Consider the following 18262-nt stretch of genomic DNA (forward strand, 5'->3'; position numbering starts at 1 on the left):
CAAATTGCGTCAGGCAACGGAGCCGCGCTTCCTGGCGCGTGACGCACGACTTTCTGGTCGGGCCATGTTTGACGAGGGCGTAATGTCTCGTGCGCGTCCGCCGATTTCAAGGTTCGTTTCCAAAACCAAAAATGGCGCTTCTACCATCACAGCCAACTCCGTTTTCTTGGACTTTTTCTATTGGGTGAAATAATTCGAATGTACTTGCCGCTTCTATGATTGGCTAAATATGTTGGGGGGCGGTTTTCCTTTTCGTTTCGACACGCCCGCCTACCATTTGTGTTGCTGTAGCCAGTCAGGAATGGGTCCTTCGCTGCGTTGGAGTACACGTTTACTTGCGAGTAAGCTTCTTTGCATCCAGAGGGCCTTCTGCGTGACTGCGTAGGATATCTTTGCGCTCTGCGCTACGATCTCCCTTTTGCAGCGTCAAGAGTGAGACGGATAAACATAGTTCAGGATAGAGAAGGCGGCTCTCTCGCAGAAACCTTGCCGCCTCCACCAAACAACTGCTTTTCCTGCATCCCGTAATACTGTTTAAAATCTGCTTCATTATGCAGGACGGTATATAACTGTTTTCCTCTGTGGTACTGGAAACGGGAAGCGATGCTATTTCATTGAATTATATATTTTTTCTCTCTGGATAATAAGGAAAATTATTCTCCAGCACTTTGCTGTAATAATCCCCCTGAAAATTCAGATTGAGAGTTTGCATGTACTCCTGGATCCATCCCCAAGCCTGGCATTTGTACAGTTACAACTAATGTGCCAGCTGTGCCATTCCTTAAGATCCCTGATCTGGTTACAGTGGCACATGCCATAGATATATCCTGCCTGCATTACTGAAAGGGTCTGCATGAAGCAGCCTTTAAACAGAGTTTGAAAACATCAGTTGTGCCAAAATGCAGCAGCCAGACTGCTAATCAGGACAGGAAACAGTTTCCCTGTTAATAGCAATAAAATGCTGGTTACTTGAATATAAAAAAACATTAAAGCACCTGCAAAACATGGAGGCTCTGCATGTGAGGACAGCAGTGGGACAGGCACCATAGTTTTGCTCACCTTCCATTGTTTAATCCCCCTTCCAGATGGGGATATAAATCATGTGCCGCCAAATCAGTTCTAACCAAATGGCAACCCCTTCCAGGGCCCTCCAGGTAGAGAACATCCATTCCCTTCCCCTCGGGGCATTCTGGAACTGTGCAGTGCGGCTCCCACTCATAAGAGACACGGTGAATTGAATTCCTAACCCAGTTCCACAGCCAGACACCCAAATCACCGAGGAAGCGCTACTCGTGATCTATAAAGCCCTATATAGCTTGGGTTCACGCTATCCAAAGGACTGTGTTTCCATAGGAGTCTCCCTGTGTGTAAAGATTTTCTGAGAAGGTCCTTCTTTCAATCCTTGTGTCCTCACAAGCACCTCCTTCCTTTTCAGGCAAGCTTTTGCCAATTAAATTGGATGGCAGAGTCTTAATTTTGCACTAATGTACATTTCTTGTGTTTTGTGCTTTTTAAAACTGATCTACAGTACTAGTCTGATTAACATTATAGTTACATTGTTTGCTTTTTGGTGTTGCATCTACTGTACAGTAGTTGCATCTGATATAAGTGAGCCATCTTGGGTCCCTTGACCAGGAGAAACGCATCATGAAAATGTAATGAAAATAAATAATAAGAGCATGTTTTTGTTGAAACACTGTTGAAGTTCCATGTTCATGTATGGTTTTAGCTAGTCATAATAAAATACTGCTCACTTGTGTTTTTTGATTTTATTTCTGTGGTCTAATGGCTAAATCATTATTTCTTAATGTAATAAACTGCATTAATGTAATAAACTCCATTGAATCAGTGAGGATTTGTTGAGTCAACCTCTCCTTAAATTCCATTGATTCAAATGGGCCTGCTCTAATTGTGACTTACTTTAGTGTGACTTTAGTAAGTCCCAGCTAGAGTAGGCTCATTAGAATCAGTATAAGAAGTTGAGGACTTAACTCACTAAATCTTCATTGATTCAATGGGCCAACTCTGGTGTGATTTACTATGCACACAGGAACACCTTTTCATTAGTATTGGAGCTCAGTTAAGGTTAAAGCCGTGAGATCAATGGGTCTCAATGGCATATAGTTTGTGCTCTGCTTTTTAAAAGTCAGGTTTTTCTGCCATTGTCCCCATTTGAAGAATTAGATAGCAGGGTGGGGGAGATACTCCCCTGGAAAACCTCAAGGCTCTTGCTGGTTTCTGTAGGAAAGAAGCACTTTGTTGGGGAGGTAAGACAGCTTTTCATCCTGAAAGAGTCTAATATTTAACATTTATGTGTTTGGTACAGTTGCAAAGCAACCTGGTGTGATACATAGTTCATTACTATTTCTCTTTTATAGATGGGTGACTACAGCAGAGAAGAACTGTCTTGCACAAGGTTACACATTATCTATGATAAGCTGTGACGTGGATTGAGAGCCTTTGCGTTCAGTTCCAAGACTGCTTATAAGAGAGCACGATTTATTCAGTGGTTCTGCCATCCATCTACCCAATCTTCAGCCAAAATGGGTCCCAGAGGAGCTTACAAAGATAAGTAATAGAAGAGTCCTGCTCTCCGATTTATAGTTTTAAAAAGAAACAACACAAAAGAAAACAGGATTGGAAGGAAAGATGAGAAAGAACAAACGCAAACACTAGGTTTAATTACCGCCATGCTAGGAAGCAAGTCAGAAAGTATAAAGACACATGTTGTTGGTCTCTCAGCAGAACCAGTGGCTCTGCTTGTGTTCTCTTCTACCCTCTGCTGCAGTGTGATAGAATGGCTGCTCAGTAGATGAAGGAAAGATGCTGAAGGGAGTATCATCTCAGAATCACTGACCGTAGTTCTGCTTTATTTCACTTCTGAATAAACATTTATTTTGACTAAATAAAGAGTCCTGTGTCACCTCCCTTCCTATATGTATCTCCTCATAGAGTTGGCGGGCGGGGAATCTACCTGAACATCTGAAAAGCAGATCCTAATCAATGCCAACAATACTAGGCTGGATGAGCCAGTGGTCTGAAATTCTGTATGTGTACATTATATATTTCATTACTCCTTATTCTCTCCATCTGCTCTGAAGGCGCATGTCAGAAGAAAGACGCTGGAATGAAAACGCACCCTATACAGTGAGTTTAGGAGGTGATACAGTATTGTCAAGAATTAAGTTCTAGATAAAAATCCAAGTTTGAAAATGCACGAACAATTTGAAGCCTATTGTTACAAAATAAATGGATTAAGAGGGGAGAAGGGATTAGATTTTGAGAGAGAAGTTGCCTGGGGAATTATTTAACACCCCTGCCTTTATTATAATCTTCAACAGTTTTCTTTTTAAATAGTGGAGTGAGTGTTATATGCAGCTCCGTGTGGCATGCAGTTTGGCCAAGTAATGAGAATTTAACTTCACTGCACTGCATGGGCTATGCTTTAGTCTCTTTTCCACTTTTTATCTTTAATTAGACAAGGAAGCTCTTTTAGATAGCAATAGTATTTTATTATCCATTTTATTGCTGGCTTAACCAACACTGAAGCAGTTAAGTAACTGGCCCGTATAATGTCATACAATAATGGTAGCTGTGGGTTATATAGAAATTTTATATTTGTGTTAATTGTTAATAAATGCCTATTCTTTCTGCCCAGGGAATATTTGTATTGTCTTTCTGTCTCTTCTCAGTTGTTATAATGGCTATTAATGCATACTTTAGACGGCACATTTCCATCAAAAGTCTTGGGAAGCATATACTGTATGTACATAATAGGTTAACAAGGAAATTATGTACAATCCAGAAACCTTGACCTTTGGGGCTACTTTTAATCCCACTTTATTTTTTTAGTTTAATTTACTGTTGAGTCTCTCTTGAGAAGCCTATTTAGGGTGTCACTTAAACTAACAAAATACTCTATTTACACAGAAATTACTTTCCCTGTTGACATTATTATAATTGTGGTAGCTGCATGAAAGAAGGTGATCTGAAGTAAATGGAAAATACTCCAATATAAAGCAAGGACACTTTCTTAAATGGTTTGGGGATCACAGTTTAAACAACTTCAACAGTTAAACTTGAATGTAACAAATTAAGGCAGTTTATTGCATGAAAGTTCATGAAAACAAATTGTCTTAAATCCATAAAGTCTTTCTTAATGTGCTCGTGCTTAGCAGCGTAAACCTAAGGGAATCTCTAACAAACTCCTACCACACTAGTACTGGTGAGAATCAGTAACATTGCCATTCTTATCTAGTGTCTGGTATTCTGTGAGTGGCTGGAATTCAGCCATTACCTAATTCTGACTATGTGCAGAATGTTTTCTACATTGCAACAGTTTCCCTTTGTGATTTATGGACAACAGCTGGGTAGAAAACACTGTAACAGCACTAAATCATGTTGGTCTTTGTAGTGATAGAGGTATGGCAGACAATTTCAAGTCATGTTCACCAGTGGTGACTTAGCTCATCAGAAAAAATAGGTATATTTTATAATTACCATTTAGATGTTATGTACACTGCTATACAAATGGGGGAAGGTTTGACTTGTCAATGGGAAAAAGCAGGTGAGAGTTTTAAGATACTCTGGACTGGGGTATAGAGAGAGGACATATCACTAGATATTTCACCATCCTGATTTCACACATATTATCCTCACATACTATCCATAAAATTCTGCAAGAATTTGTGGTTTTCCATGCCAAAAAAAAAAAAAAACCTGGCAAGACCCATAATTTAAAAAGAGTGTTTTGTTCTTTCACAGTGTTTTTGAAATGTTTAAATATCAGTTATAGAAGGGTAAAGGGCAGCAGTCCATTTTATGTTGTGACCAATCAGAACAATCAGCCCTTCGTTCCACTGTGATCAGATTTCCTCTACAAGATTTGTATTTGTTTCAGCTGCTGGGTGCAGTACAAAGGGAAAGGACGGAATCATTTTGGAAATAAAATGTGAGCAGATACAATAAGAAACATGGTGAGAGGGGGAAATGGGCTACAATGAAATTCAGTGGACTACAAAGAGATAAAGAGTGCTATCTGGATTCCCCCCCCCCCCCCAAGTGTAGACAGGATTGCTTGTGGTTCCTGGTTCTCTTCTGCCCCATCTGAATTATACACAGTGCAATTCAACCATACCAGGTTGCTGATTTGGATGGTTGCTGAGCATGAATCTTGATGCTGGAAGCTTTTTTTGTCCCCACCCACGGCCATTGCATCAGGGGATTCTGGGAGCCACAGACCAAAAAAGTAACTTCCAAGCTCTTCTTATATCATTATATCTTATATTTTGTCTTTTCATTTAGAACTATTTCGGTTTCCTCTCTATAGGTCTATCAGCAGCTCATCAGGCCTTAGTTTTGATTGAATCCTGTTAGTTGTTCCCAGGAGCTTCTTCTAAATTTGTTTAAGTCCATTTTTCCTCAGGAGAAATAAAAGTTCTTTCTGCAGTTCTGAGATGCTCTGAAAACCTCATATTTCATTGCATCTTCATTTCTTCAATATCATTCATTTTATTCCAGCTTGCTTCAACTATCCCTTCATCCTTTCTCAGGCCAAGTTAAATGGGGGGGGGTGTTTCTCCCACAGAAGGGAAGCACTGACAAAGAGCAGGATTCAACCATCACAGGACTTCATGAGCCCGCTGTGGCTTTACCTCCCAGGAACTGTTGTCTGCCTTTATTTTTATTTATTTTATTTATATCCCGCCTATCTGGTCGGGTCAGGACCACTCTAGGCGGCTAGAGTGGTCCTGACACCTGCCTGGTCTTTCCAATATGGTCAGAAGGAGCCATGCCCAGAAAATGGAGACCATTGCTGCTTTCCAGTAAAAGGAAGCTAAAGGAAGCAATTGGGACAGGACCAAACCCCAGGAGGGATGTGACAGCAGCTGCCGCTGCCATTACACATACCGAAAGACATGCACAGTGAGACCAAAGGAAAATGTAGCCACGGCTACTGAATGAGTGGGAGGGGATGGATTTCCATCACCCAGTAGGACCTGGTGCTTGAGGAGACCACTTTGCTCTGTGTAATGACAGAACAGGCCCTGGGCAGTCCATTTGTAAGGAGCTGCCATTTTTCTTTCAGTCCTCCAACTTAATATTTGAACCCCATATTCACTTTAAAGTTTATATGCAAGTGACCAAAACCCCTCTCCACGTAGATTTTTTCCCTCCTCTTTACATCAGACAGGATAAGCATTTGAGGAAATGGGAAACACTTGAATTCTTTCTTTCTTTCTTTCTTTCTTTCTTTCTTTCTTTCTTTCTTTCTTTCTTTCTTTCTTTCTTTCTTTCTTTCTTTCTTCCTTCCTTCCTTCCTTCCTTCCTTCCTTCCTTCCTTCCTTCCTTCCTTCCTTCCTTCCTTCCTTCCTTCCTTCCTTCCTTCCTTTCTTTCTTTCTTTCTTTCTTTCTTTCTTTCTTTCTTTCTTTCTTTCTTTCTTTCTTTCTTTCTTTCTTTCTTTCTTTCTTTCTTCCTTCCTTCCTTCCTTCCTTCCTTCCTTCCTTCCTTCCTTTCTTTCTTTCTTTCTTTCTTTCTTTCTTTCTTTCTTTCTTTCTTTCTTTCTTTCTTTCTTTCTTTCTTTCTTTCTTTCTTTCTTTCTTTCTTTCTTTCTTTCAGACACTTACAGAATGCCAGTAACCAAAGAAAGAGTAATTATTAGCACACTTTCTGTGAGAATTCTTGTATCTGGTATCACAGAGTACATCTAGGCAGAACACGTCTTTCCAAAACATGTAGATAAGCTTATGAGTATTCTTAAGAACTATATGATACCTATGTGTGTGCATAGAGATCACACACAACATTTACATGTGTGAAGAAATCAGTTTTCTGTTTCTAAGAAATCTGTGATCTAAGGTTGAAGTAAACTGAAATCTGTCATTTTAGTTTGGAACATGCCTTTTGGAAGCTTTAGGGCAGTCCAAAATTACACGTTTCCCCTTGAGTTTTACCTAACCAGATCAGTTCACTGGTCCAGCAGCCTTGCACTTGCACAATAACACAGGGTTTTCTAGAATTACCTAATTCTGCCTGTAGATTTCAATATGAATCTTTCTTCAAGAGGAACAGGAAGATATGTTTTAAATATTCTTACAAAACACTGAGAAATAAATGAATTTACATTACTTTTGTCATGCTGTTTGCATATTGTTTGCAACACCCCTGAAGTTGTATTGGATTCTTCATGTGTGAGAGGAAGTGGAATACATGAAAGCTCTCAATGAAATTAACATGTAACTTTTAAAGGTACCACCATCTGCTATTTTTTCTTCCTGATACAGAAAAGACAAAAAAGTGGGTCATAGATCAAATCAAGCCTGAACTAGAGGCCAAAATTTTGAAACTGAGGCTGGTCTGTTTTGAGTACATGATGAGAAAGCTGAATACTCTGTAAAAGACAAAAATGCTGCAAAAGGTGGAAAGCAGCAGGAAAAGAGGAAGACCAAATAGAAGATGGACTGACGCTCAAAAAGAAGCCACTGAGTTGAGTTGATAAGAGCTGAGCAGGACAGTTGAGGACAGGATATTTTGGAAATTGCTCATTCATAGGGTTTATCATAAGTCAGAGGTGACTTGATGGCACATAACAATAACAACCTGGCCTACAAATTCTGTGCATAGATAAAAGACTCTTTAAGCAGACAAACAAAAATAGAATGCTTCACATCATGGAAGAAGAGTTTCCATGATTATTAACAATATATACTTGATGTATTTGACTGATCAGTTACACTTATCATTGCCCTTCTATATCAGACACTCAGTGTACACTCATTAGATAATAATGTGTGTTCTTTTTTTCTAATTTGAAATGTATGTTGTAATTTGAAATAAAATTAAAGTATTGATGAAGCTATGGCTCCCCCCTGTTAGGCTCATCTATTTATACCCTGTTTCCCGGAAAACAAGACCTAACCTGAAAATAACCCCTAGTATGATTTTCCAGGATGCTCGTAATATAAGCCCTATTCCAAAAATAAGCCTCAGTGAAGTGAAACCCTGGCAACCAGAAGATGACATGACTGTATTTTAATAAATGTAGATTGTTGTACATGAAAAAAATAAAGCATCCCCTGAAAATAATCCCTAATGTGTTTTTTGGAGCAAAAATTAACATAAGACCCTGTCTTATTTTCAGGAAAACATTGTATATGCATTCTTATTTTAACAGGAATGGAGCATTAAAAAAATCCCAAAGCACTCTACAGGAAGCCTTAAGTTCTTGATTTTCACCTTCAAGCAAATACGACATGTTGCATAAACCCAACAGAGGACAATATTAAAGCAGCATACGATGGCCTTTTTCTCCATTCATAACACCTAAAGTCCCCTCTTGATCCATCTGCTAAATTGCTGAAAACTTGAACTACAGAGTGTTTAAGCTATTCCCTCATTATTCTAAGGAGTAGGTGGGGGGGAGAAGTGAGACCTCCAGATGTTTGGAACTTCAGCTCCCATCAGCCCTTGCAGCAAGGCTGGTGGCAAAGGGTTAGGGGAGCTGCGATCTAAAACATCTGCAGAGTCTCCAAATCCTGTGAAGTACTAGTCTCCCTCTATTTGGCAGTTCTGGACACCGCACTTTAAGAAGGATGCCAACAAACTGGAGCAAGGTCAGAGGAGGGCAACAAGGATCATCAGGGGACTGGAAACCAAGCCTTACGAGAAAAGACTGAAAGGATTGGGCATGTTTAGCCTTCAGAAAAGAAGATTGAGATAAGATCTGATAACACTTTTCAAATACTAGAAAGGTAGTCATATAGAAGAGGGGCAGGACCTGTTCTGGATCATCCCATAGTATGAGTACACATAATAATGAGCTCAACTTCCAGGAAGCCAGATTTAGGCCGAACATCAGGAAAACATCTCAACTGTTAGAGCTGTACAACAATGGAACCAATTACCTTGGGAGGTGGTGAGTGCTCCAACGCTGGAGGCATTCAAGAGAAAATTGGACAACCATCTGTCATATTTACTTTGATTTGATTCCTGCCTTGAGCTGGAGGTAGGACTCGATAGCCTAATAGACCCCTTCCAATAATTATTCTATGATTCTACCAAAGCGTGGGGAGTTTGTGGCTTTCCAGATGATACTGGATTGCAACCTTCCTCAGTCCAAGCCAGCATAGCTGGTGCCAAGGGTTAAAGGGAGCTGCATTCTAATAACATCTGGAGAGTCATACACTGCTCTTACTTGCTTTAGCATCCAATGCATCAACTCTTACAATTTTGAATACTGAAAAACTATCTTGAAATTTGGGCTTAATATCCATACTTTCTTTTCATTGCCTCATTTCTCTTCCTTTTGTATTTCCTGCTTTCCTATGCCTACTGTAAGCAGTAACAAATCAGGGGGAAAATCATAAAAATTCAAATGAAGTCAATGTTCAAATTGTGTGGCTTCAACGCTCTCATTGGGTGCATGTAAATGAAGCCTTCCAATCCTGCATAAATAGAATACTTTTCAAAGGGAGAGAAATGTGTGTGTTTGTGCCAAACATCTTTCTGCTGATAGGAGGGAATATCGCCACCATATCCCTCTTTCAAAATGATTCATGGCTGTATAGAAGGTTTCATGCTAAATAAGGAATATATCTTTTGCTTCCAACCTTCCTCGCATCCCCTTCGGTTTTATCAAAACATTGCACTCTTGAACTTCACCTTTGAGAAATCGGCTTAAGCTACAAATTATTACTTTGCAAAATTAGGAGAAGCTTGGCCAACTCTCCATGCAAATGTAGTTTTATTTATAAATCCTCTACTGGGATATCACGTGGTTTACAGTGAGACTGTTCAATTAATAAAAGAGCTTTTCTCAGCATGTATTTCTGATTCAGTGTCCATATGCTATGGTTGAAAAGGCTAAAGGTTTTTAAGCACATTTAGTGGCAATGCACTAAGGAGAAACAAATGCTTGCCAAAACCATTTTTTCATCACTTTTTTCCCCAGGTCCATAGACTCACATTGCAAACTGACTAAGAAATTTGGTTATTTACTCAGTCTTGGCTTATTGTTTCCTTGAATAAGGAAGCACTGCTGATAGCAATTTGTGCTTTTTTTCAGGTTATAATTCTCATACACCTAATTGCTATGGCTATTCTGTTTTCTCCAAGTCATTAGGATTCCAGTGGTAGTACAATAGGATTTAGATTCTTTTGGATCACTGACCATTGGAGAATTGTAACATTCTGCTTACAAACACGCGAGTAGAGCACATTGGAAACAACAGAGTCCTACCTGAAGCAGGCAGCAAAACTGCTGATTCTTACTCAGGTGCTCAAAGCGAACAACTGGTAGGTCCCTTGAACCACCCTGGGCTCCTTTCAGTCTGACTAAATGTAAATTTTAGTTTTGGGTGCACTACACTAGAAATCAGTTTCAGGGACAATTGGGGGAGAGGAAGGAATGCTGCAATTTGATTTGTGACTGGTATTATATTTGAAATCACAGTCAGTGCTCACACAGGGATTGTGGATTGATTCAGAGTGCCACTATTCATAGTGGATGCAATACAATTTGCATTGCAGTCCACGGCCTCCCTCCCTCCCTCCCTCCCTCCCTTCCCTTCCCTTCCCTTCCTTCCTTCCTTCCTTCCTTCCTTCCTTCCTTCCTTCCTTCCTTCCTTCCTTCCTTCCTTCCTCTGATCCTGTCTCTGCAGCTCCTTCCTTTCTCTGGTCCCACCTCTTTCAATCCTTTTATAAGCATAAATATGGGAAATAATAATGATGATGACCCAGCAAGAAGTGATAGTCTCATATATGTAAAAAAATTTAGAAAATGGACCCCGTTTCCCAATTCTTGTTTTCAAGGCCCTGTTACTTTCATGGATACATGTTATTTTAATGACGATCGATCTTTCATCAATCCGCCAGCCCACCTATTTTTTTTCTCAGGATCTCAGCCCTCAAACACAAACCAGACCCATTCCCCTTATTTATTTGTTTTCAGGTGGGCCCTTCCAACTTGTTCTTTCTACACTCTGTGACTGTTTATTTACTCACTCCAGAGCTGCCAGCGGCAGGTTACCCTTCACCACCAGACCTCCTTGGCCTATATATCCCAGCATGCCCTGCACATGCTCCCCAGGTCGCACCATTTCACTCCTCTTAGCATTCTCTTGACAGGCAAAAAATGTAGGGACCAGAGTGATTGGTTCCCTTCCGAGTTTTACAACTGTGCAAGCACCAAGCTGCGCTGGAGATTTGCGGGTGAGATTTCCTCCTCCACCCTCTCATTGGACCCTTAGGGTAAGGTAAGGACTTGGGACACAGACTTGAGGCTTGGAATTTGAGACTTGGTACCAAAGACTTGGACTCAAACTTGTGACTCAGACCCAAAAACTTGCCAACATCCCTGGACTTATTCAAATCAGCCTTTGTGACGTGGTCAGTAAAAATTACTTCACATATACCCATTTTATAAGTGGAGCAAATCATGCAGTATTTGACCATGTAATCACAGCCTTTGTCTGACTGTTCTGGATCAGCCCCCCCCCCCCAAACCAGTGCCCTCCAGATGTGCTAGTCTACATCTCCTCAAATCTGGTAGCCATGCTAACTAAGAAATTGGCTATTTCAACCCAGCACATATGGGAGACACCAAGCTGAGGCAACATTTCCAAGCTTTGGATTGAAGAAGCAGGCTCTAAGTCAAACTTCTCTCTCTTATCTTCCCTCTGGCTCTGATCTGGGTCACATTACAAACACAGGGAAAATTTCCAGGCCATGAATTAAAAGGTTCAAGGCAATTAGAAAACATTAATGAACCAAAAAAAAAAAAAAACAACTCACAGAAGGAGTTCTTCCATTAACAGGAAAGTCACTTTGAATTTCAGTTCTGTTTCGGAAAACTGCTATCTATTTCTACTGCAGTATTAATATGGATTAAAAGTAAGTGCTGAGAAGCTAGGATTTATGTGGAAGAGCATCCAAAGGGAATGAAACCAGGGTCTAAAACAATGATAGTCAATTGACTGCCTGCCAACCTAATATAGCTCCAATGCAATTTTATCTCTTGCTTTAGATAGAACAGCACCCAGTACCAAATTTTAGTCTATGTATGGCAGAATTTTTGGTAACGTATTTATAAGGAAAAGAGGGGAAAGTTTTCAAAGGCATTTCAGTATCCAGACATTCTCCTCCAAGCTGAACTTCATTTAACAATTTTTAAAAAAAAAATCCCCCTGAAAATTGAGGGGTTTTGTTTGTTTGCTTTGTGTCTTGTTTTGTTTTGTTTAATTTGGGGTTGCTTCTATATGAGTTGTGTATAGGCATGCCTTTAGGGTTCCTGTTTTGTGATTAGTGCATACCTCAAAGTAGCCATTTGTGGTGATGTGGTTGACATTTATTTGGAATGCCAGATGGGCTCATGGACCCACAGAGTATGCCTGTCTTTATTGTACTGATGATCATCATTACTAAAATGTTAGTTTTGGCCATTTTTAACATATGTGTTTTGTAATGGTTGGCAGGTAAGCCAAGCTGCATAGCAAAATCAGTCTGTGGACCCATGGGTTCTGAATCAGTTACTGGAGAGGACATCAAGAAGACTTTCATTGGCCCATCTATTAAGTACAGTTGCCCTTCTCAAACTGTCAAGATCTTAAGCCATTTAGGGCTTTCCAGAGATAAAAAAATCAGCCACTTCAACTGCAGTTAAGAGACAAAATCAACTTTCAGACATTAGGTTATGTTGATACATGCATTACAATTCAGAATGACACAGACTTCATCATTGCAGTTATCTGTAATGAAAGCAATATTGCCTTCCATATTGCTTTTAAGTTTAGTGCTTCCTGTCATTCATTCATTACATTAATTAATAAATATGAATGCAGCTCCTATGTCATGAAGCCAGATTTCTCTTTAATAAAAGACAATGGCAAAGTTCCCATTGACCTCAGTGGAAGTAGGATTAGGTCCATCATTTTCTTATGCTATGCTTTAAAGAGATGTAATCAAAAATACTCTAATCAGAAATTGTGCATTACATGTGAAACATTGTACGTGGCTATCCAGTGCATAACCATAATTAATTGTTTTAATGGGACAGAGTTTTCTGCTAATTAACATTTCTGTTACGCAGAGGGAAATCTGGATGCCTCCTTATATATTGTGTAATTCTGGAGGAAGATTAATATCAATACTATTTCAATTTAAATTCTCATTTTTGCTAATCTAGCATTTTTCAGATGTATTGCATTATGGATATACATGGTATACAATTCAATAGAAACTATTACTTTTTTTGCCAAGAAATCTGTTGATGTAAGACATCTCTTATTCTTTCCTGTTATCTGGCTGAATAGCTCAGTGAGTTGGGGCACCTGAGCAATGGTTAAGAGTTAAATTCTCCACAGTGCCTCCTAGGAAAACAGACAGTTCCTGTGGCTATGAGAAGCTGCACAGTCCCAGAGAAACCCCTGAAAATATGAATGGCAAAACACTTCTGAGTACTCTACAACTAGAAACCTTGGGAAGTGTCAGAATTGACTCAGTGATAAATATATAATATTTATATGCCACTGAGTCAATTCTGACACTTCCCAAGTTTTCTAGTTGTAGAGTATATATATAACAGACAGTTCATTTATATATATTTGGTCCTTTTTCTGGGGTAAGAATTCTTCTTGTTCATTAAAAAAAAAAACACAATTTCCACTCCACCCCACCCCAATGGGACACAAGGTGGTGTTTTTTTTTCCAGGAGTCCTGAAAGAATTCTGGAAAAGTGACTTCTTTTGTTTTACTTTTTTTGTTTCAAAGACTAGAATTCCCCCCCCCCCATGTATTGTTACTAATTAATTGACAAAACCTTGATATTAAAAAGAGATGAATGTGGGAAAAGTGAAATAGAGAGATTTGTTCCTTCAGTCAGATGGTTGTTAATCCCTGTACAGTATATTAAGACATTTTAGTGGTCCTGAATTAAGTTAGTCTCTCTCCCTCTCTCTTCCTTCCTCATCCACAGTTTCCTCAGCTTTAAGAACACTATGGCAAGCAAATACAGTCTTCCCTATACAAGGAAGCACTGTATCTATCACACTTGGTCATGCAAAGAGATCCAAAGTTTGTTTGGTTACTCTTTTTTTGTTAAGAACTTATCCACATTCATAGATGCCTTCATAAATGAAATTGAACAATTGTGAGTTTCAAAATATCCAGATGTGTGGGAGTGGGAAGAGTAAAACTCTCATTGGAACATTCTTTCCTGCTTCACTTATGTTTTGCAGACCATCCCATGCCCCAATTTTACAAGCACACTACTGTACATAGAGGGCTGCTTGAAAAGACATCCTAGCCAAAACCTACTTCCTTCCATGACCTAAGAGAACTACACCCTCATTATGAGATGATGGGAAGCAATAGTAAGTGGTATGCTATTGGAGACATTTCTCAGTCAAGATGTACATTTCAACTGGTTTTCAGGTTCAACATACAGCACTTAGTTTCTTCAGTGTTTCACTGGATTACTCTTGTTAAAATGCTTCCCCAGGAAATGCTTCTTTTTTATCATGGAAAAGAGCCATTAATGAAACTTCACCAGAAATTTAACAACTTCCACCTCACTCACCAGAATATTCCATTTGACATTTCCATATATTAGACACAACTGTATACCTAAATCAGTGGTTCCAAACCTTGGATCCCCAGATGTTCTTGGGCTATAACTTCCAGAAGCCTTCACCACTAGCTGTGCTGGCCAGGATTTCTGGGGGCTGTACTCCAAGAACATCTGGGGACTCAAGTTGGAACCATTCACCTAGATCAGCGAAGGCAAACCTATGGCACAGCTGGCCATAGGTCACTGGATCGCTACTCCCCCCCCCCGGCAGCCAAGCCTCAGGAGACAGCTGCAGCCGTGGTGCTGGCGCTTTGACAGGCAGATCTGGAGCCACTTGCACTGGCGGCAGATCCGGAGTGGGGCCTTGAAGCACCTTTGTGTCCGGGATTCCCCCTTCTGTCGCCACTTCCGGTTCCACTACCGCAGCACGCCACCCTCTGGTTTGTTGTTGTTGTTGTTTTCAGTTTGGGCATGTGAGCCCAAAAAGGTTCACTGCCACTGACCTAGATGATGGATGGCAAAGAACCACCTTATACTGGAAGCTGTCTGACAGGCTTGCAAGTCAAATGAATCTGGCTTCTTCTTCAATAATATTACAAAATGCACTGGGTACAGCTAAGCCTCCTGAGACAATTGGCTCTGCTCCATCCCATCAGACAGAGACTCCCAAATGAAGTATTCAGATAAGGCAATTGTCAGGCTGACTGCAATAAGTGACAAAACAGATCATCAAGGCCAGATTGGGCCCAGAAACAATTTTCTAAAGGAAGAACCAATAGATAACAAAAGAATAGCACATGTTGACACCTTCTGCCTTAGCTGAAACCACTCAAACGTATCACCAGTGATCTATGGCTTGCTCTGCACAGTGACATTTCTCACTCATAGGCTTTGAAGGGAGGGCTTTTGCTTAGACCCAGACAATGTAATAATTATTCACCAGAAACCACAGATTCTACAACAGAGATATTGAAACAGGAACTAGATCAAATGGCAGATCCAGATACCAAATCTGTCCCTGTCACTGCAATAGGAATACTATTATGGTACATAATACCAGGTGATGTAATATGCAATTCTATAAGACACCTAGTCAACATCCAGTTTATGTCATCTTTTGCTAGCAATATCCCACAGCATTTTATATAGAATAGGCCAGACTACATTCAGTCAATCAATTATGCAATCAATAAAATAAAATAAAATAAAGAAGCAGTAGTCTGACATCAGGGACAGTGATATTAAAACAGAAAGAAAAAGCAACATGTCAATCTTCCATCCTTAGAGAACAGAATTTCAGAAGAAAACATCTAAACAAAGATACATTAGATGGTTCAATTTTATCACCTGTAGCTTGAGCAGGGATGAAAAAAGAAATTGTCTCACTAAATTTGTTGCTGAGCCTATTTATGCAAGATTGCCTGCAATACTATCCAAATTTGGTATGTTTTATTAAAACTGATTGGTCAATTTTCTCTCCTCCTGTTTTTCCACATTCTTGTTCTCTAGTTTCAATCTCTCAGCAACTGCTCATCTCTCATCTCTCACACTGAGCTTGGATAAAGATTTTTCTTTGCCATACATGTGTTAATCGGCTTATCTCTGCTTGGAAGTACTTGCCATGTACAAATGATTGTTGAAGAACCCTTAGTAACTGCTACAAAGGTCATTACCATTTTGGCAACTTTTGCATTTCTGCTACATTTTCACACTCTCACACACACCCTCACTTGTATGTTTGAAAGCCGGTGTGGTGTGGTGGATAGAGTACAGTATTGGATTAAATCTCCAGAGAGATGGGTTCAAATCCCCACTCAACCATGGAAATTCACTGGGGAGCAGGAATGATAAATCAGTTTTATCTCACATCAAAAGCCCTATTAAGGTTGCCCTAAGCTGGTACTTAACAACCCATCTGTGTCTGCCTACTGAGGCTTCACTCCATGCATCTGTTCAGGTGGGCTGCCATCCATGAAAACCTATGCTAGATAAAACTTGTTAGACTTTAAGACATCACAAGGTGCATTGTATTTTTAACACAGCTACTCCCACGGAAAAAATCATAAGAAACAATGTCTGGTAAATGTGGGATTTTGTTCAATATAGTGGTGTATGTACAAATCTACCAGTTTGTGGATTAAGGGGATGGGGATTGAAGAGTGGTGGCTAGGAGTTAGGAATTTTACTTTTTGGACTACAAATCCCAGAATATTTCAGCCTGCATGGTCAGTGGATTCTGGAAGATTTCTGGAAATGGGAAAGCACTGGAGTTTTACATGCCACAAGCCCTGTCCTGCATCTTCTAAAGCAGATACAGTGAGGGCACTCTCCCATCACTGGTGTTAGCTACCAGTCTAGTTGGCTTCAAATGTATGGAACTGGATGGTGATCTCATATTGCTGCATGCAGCAAATATCAGCGTGGTGTACTGTGCGGACTGCTTCGACACAATGCTTCAACCAAGGAAAGCCAAGGATAGCTTCGGACTAGCAGCAGCTTCTTCTCAGACTTGGGCTCTGCTGAATGTAAAAAGAATGTCATCATGGGAGCTATTCTAAGGTTGACTAAGATAAATTGTAAAGCACTTCATATACAGTATGTAAGTTTTAAAAAAGTAATATAAATGATCTTGCCAAATTAACAAAAATAAAAAGGCAAGTGAGTGAGGCAGGACTAGTAAACGTGCTCTAAGCTGATGAGCCACAAGGTTGCAGACTGGCAATAATGATTTTTTTTCTCCTATAAGCAAGCTTTTGTACAACTCAGAACATTTATGTAATCAAACCTCTTATATTTCTGTAGATTACAGATTCACTAAGATTAGCATTTACAAATGCATGTTTCAAAACTAGTTAGCAAATCTTAACGCTCTTCAGATTTTGTTTTTCTCCTGTAAAATGGGAATATGAATACCCTACTTTACAATCCTATTGTGAGAATGAATGGAATAAGGATATTAATAAAATGTAGTTAAGAAGATTAATATTAAAAGATAACAGTGGGCGGTTGTTTATCATTGTTGTTTGTCTTTCACTTACACACTGAAATTCCTGGTAATCACACAACACAATTCCAAGCATACCAGATTGTTATTTTCACCTAATGTTACAAAGCATATAAAGATGTATGCTGAAGATATTACTGCACACACATATGCTTATTTACTACCATTGCTCCTCTCTTTGCTGACCAGAGGAAACCACAGACCATTATGTATAATGGTGCTATCATTACTGATTTATGACAGAAGTAAATAATCCCCTTTGACTGATTTAAGATTCCATGTACTTAGGCTAAATGCTCTCTCTTACCAGATGTGATTTTTCTTAGACTTAGGTGGCCTTTTTGTGTCAGCTACTCCCCAATTTAGTAATGCTTAATTAATAAAATAAAGTTACACCACATAAACACTTTATCCAAATATCTGAAAATGCATTGAGAGAAAGATTTATTGGGTTGAGGGGGAAATGTGTACATTTTTTGATCAGGTACACATCCCAAATCTCCACTCTACATCAGAGGTCCTTAACCCGTGGTCCATTGACTTGTTGGTGGGCTTTTGGGACATCTGTAATCTGAGTACAAATTGTTTTAAAATGTATGCACATTTCTCCATACATGTATTTATATACATTTTTCTGGGAGGGAGTCTATAGCTTTCATAAGATTCTCAGAGTGTTCTATGACCCCTCCAAGAA

General features: G+C 39.6%; 1 protein-coding gene and 1 long non-coding RNA gene across 2 annotated transcripts in view; one reads left to right on the forward strand and one right to left on the reverse strand.

Moving 5' to 3' along the window:
* Nucleotides 1-18262, reverse strand: part of LOC144583456 (uncharacterized) — a 119421-nt gene that overhangs the window by 23505 nt on the left and 77654 nt on the right. The window lies entirely within an intron of this gene.
* Nucleotides 4-2910, forward strand: LOC140708155 (uncharacterized). The gene is made up of 2 exons (XR_012088320.2): nt 4-111; nt 2379-2910. It is a non-coding gene; the product is annotated as an uncharacterized LOC140708155 (long non-coding RNA).

This window comes from Pogona vitticeps, chromosome 6, assembly GCF_051106095.1.
Source record: "Pogona vitticeps strain Pit_001003342236 chromosome 6, PviZW2.1, whole genome shotgun sequence".
Classification (NCBI taxonomy): domain Eukaryota; kingdom Metazoa; phylum Chordata; class Lepidosauria; order Squamata; family Agamidae; genus Pogona; species Pogona vitticeps.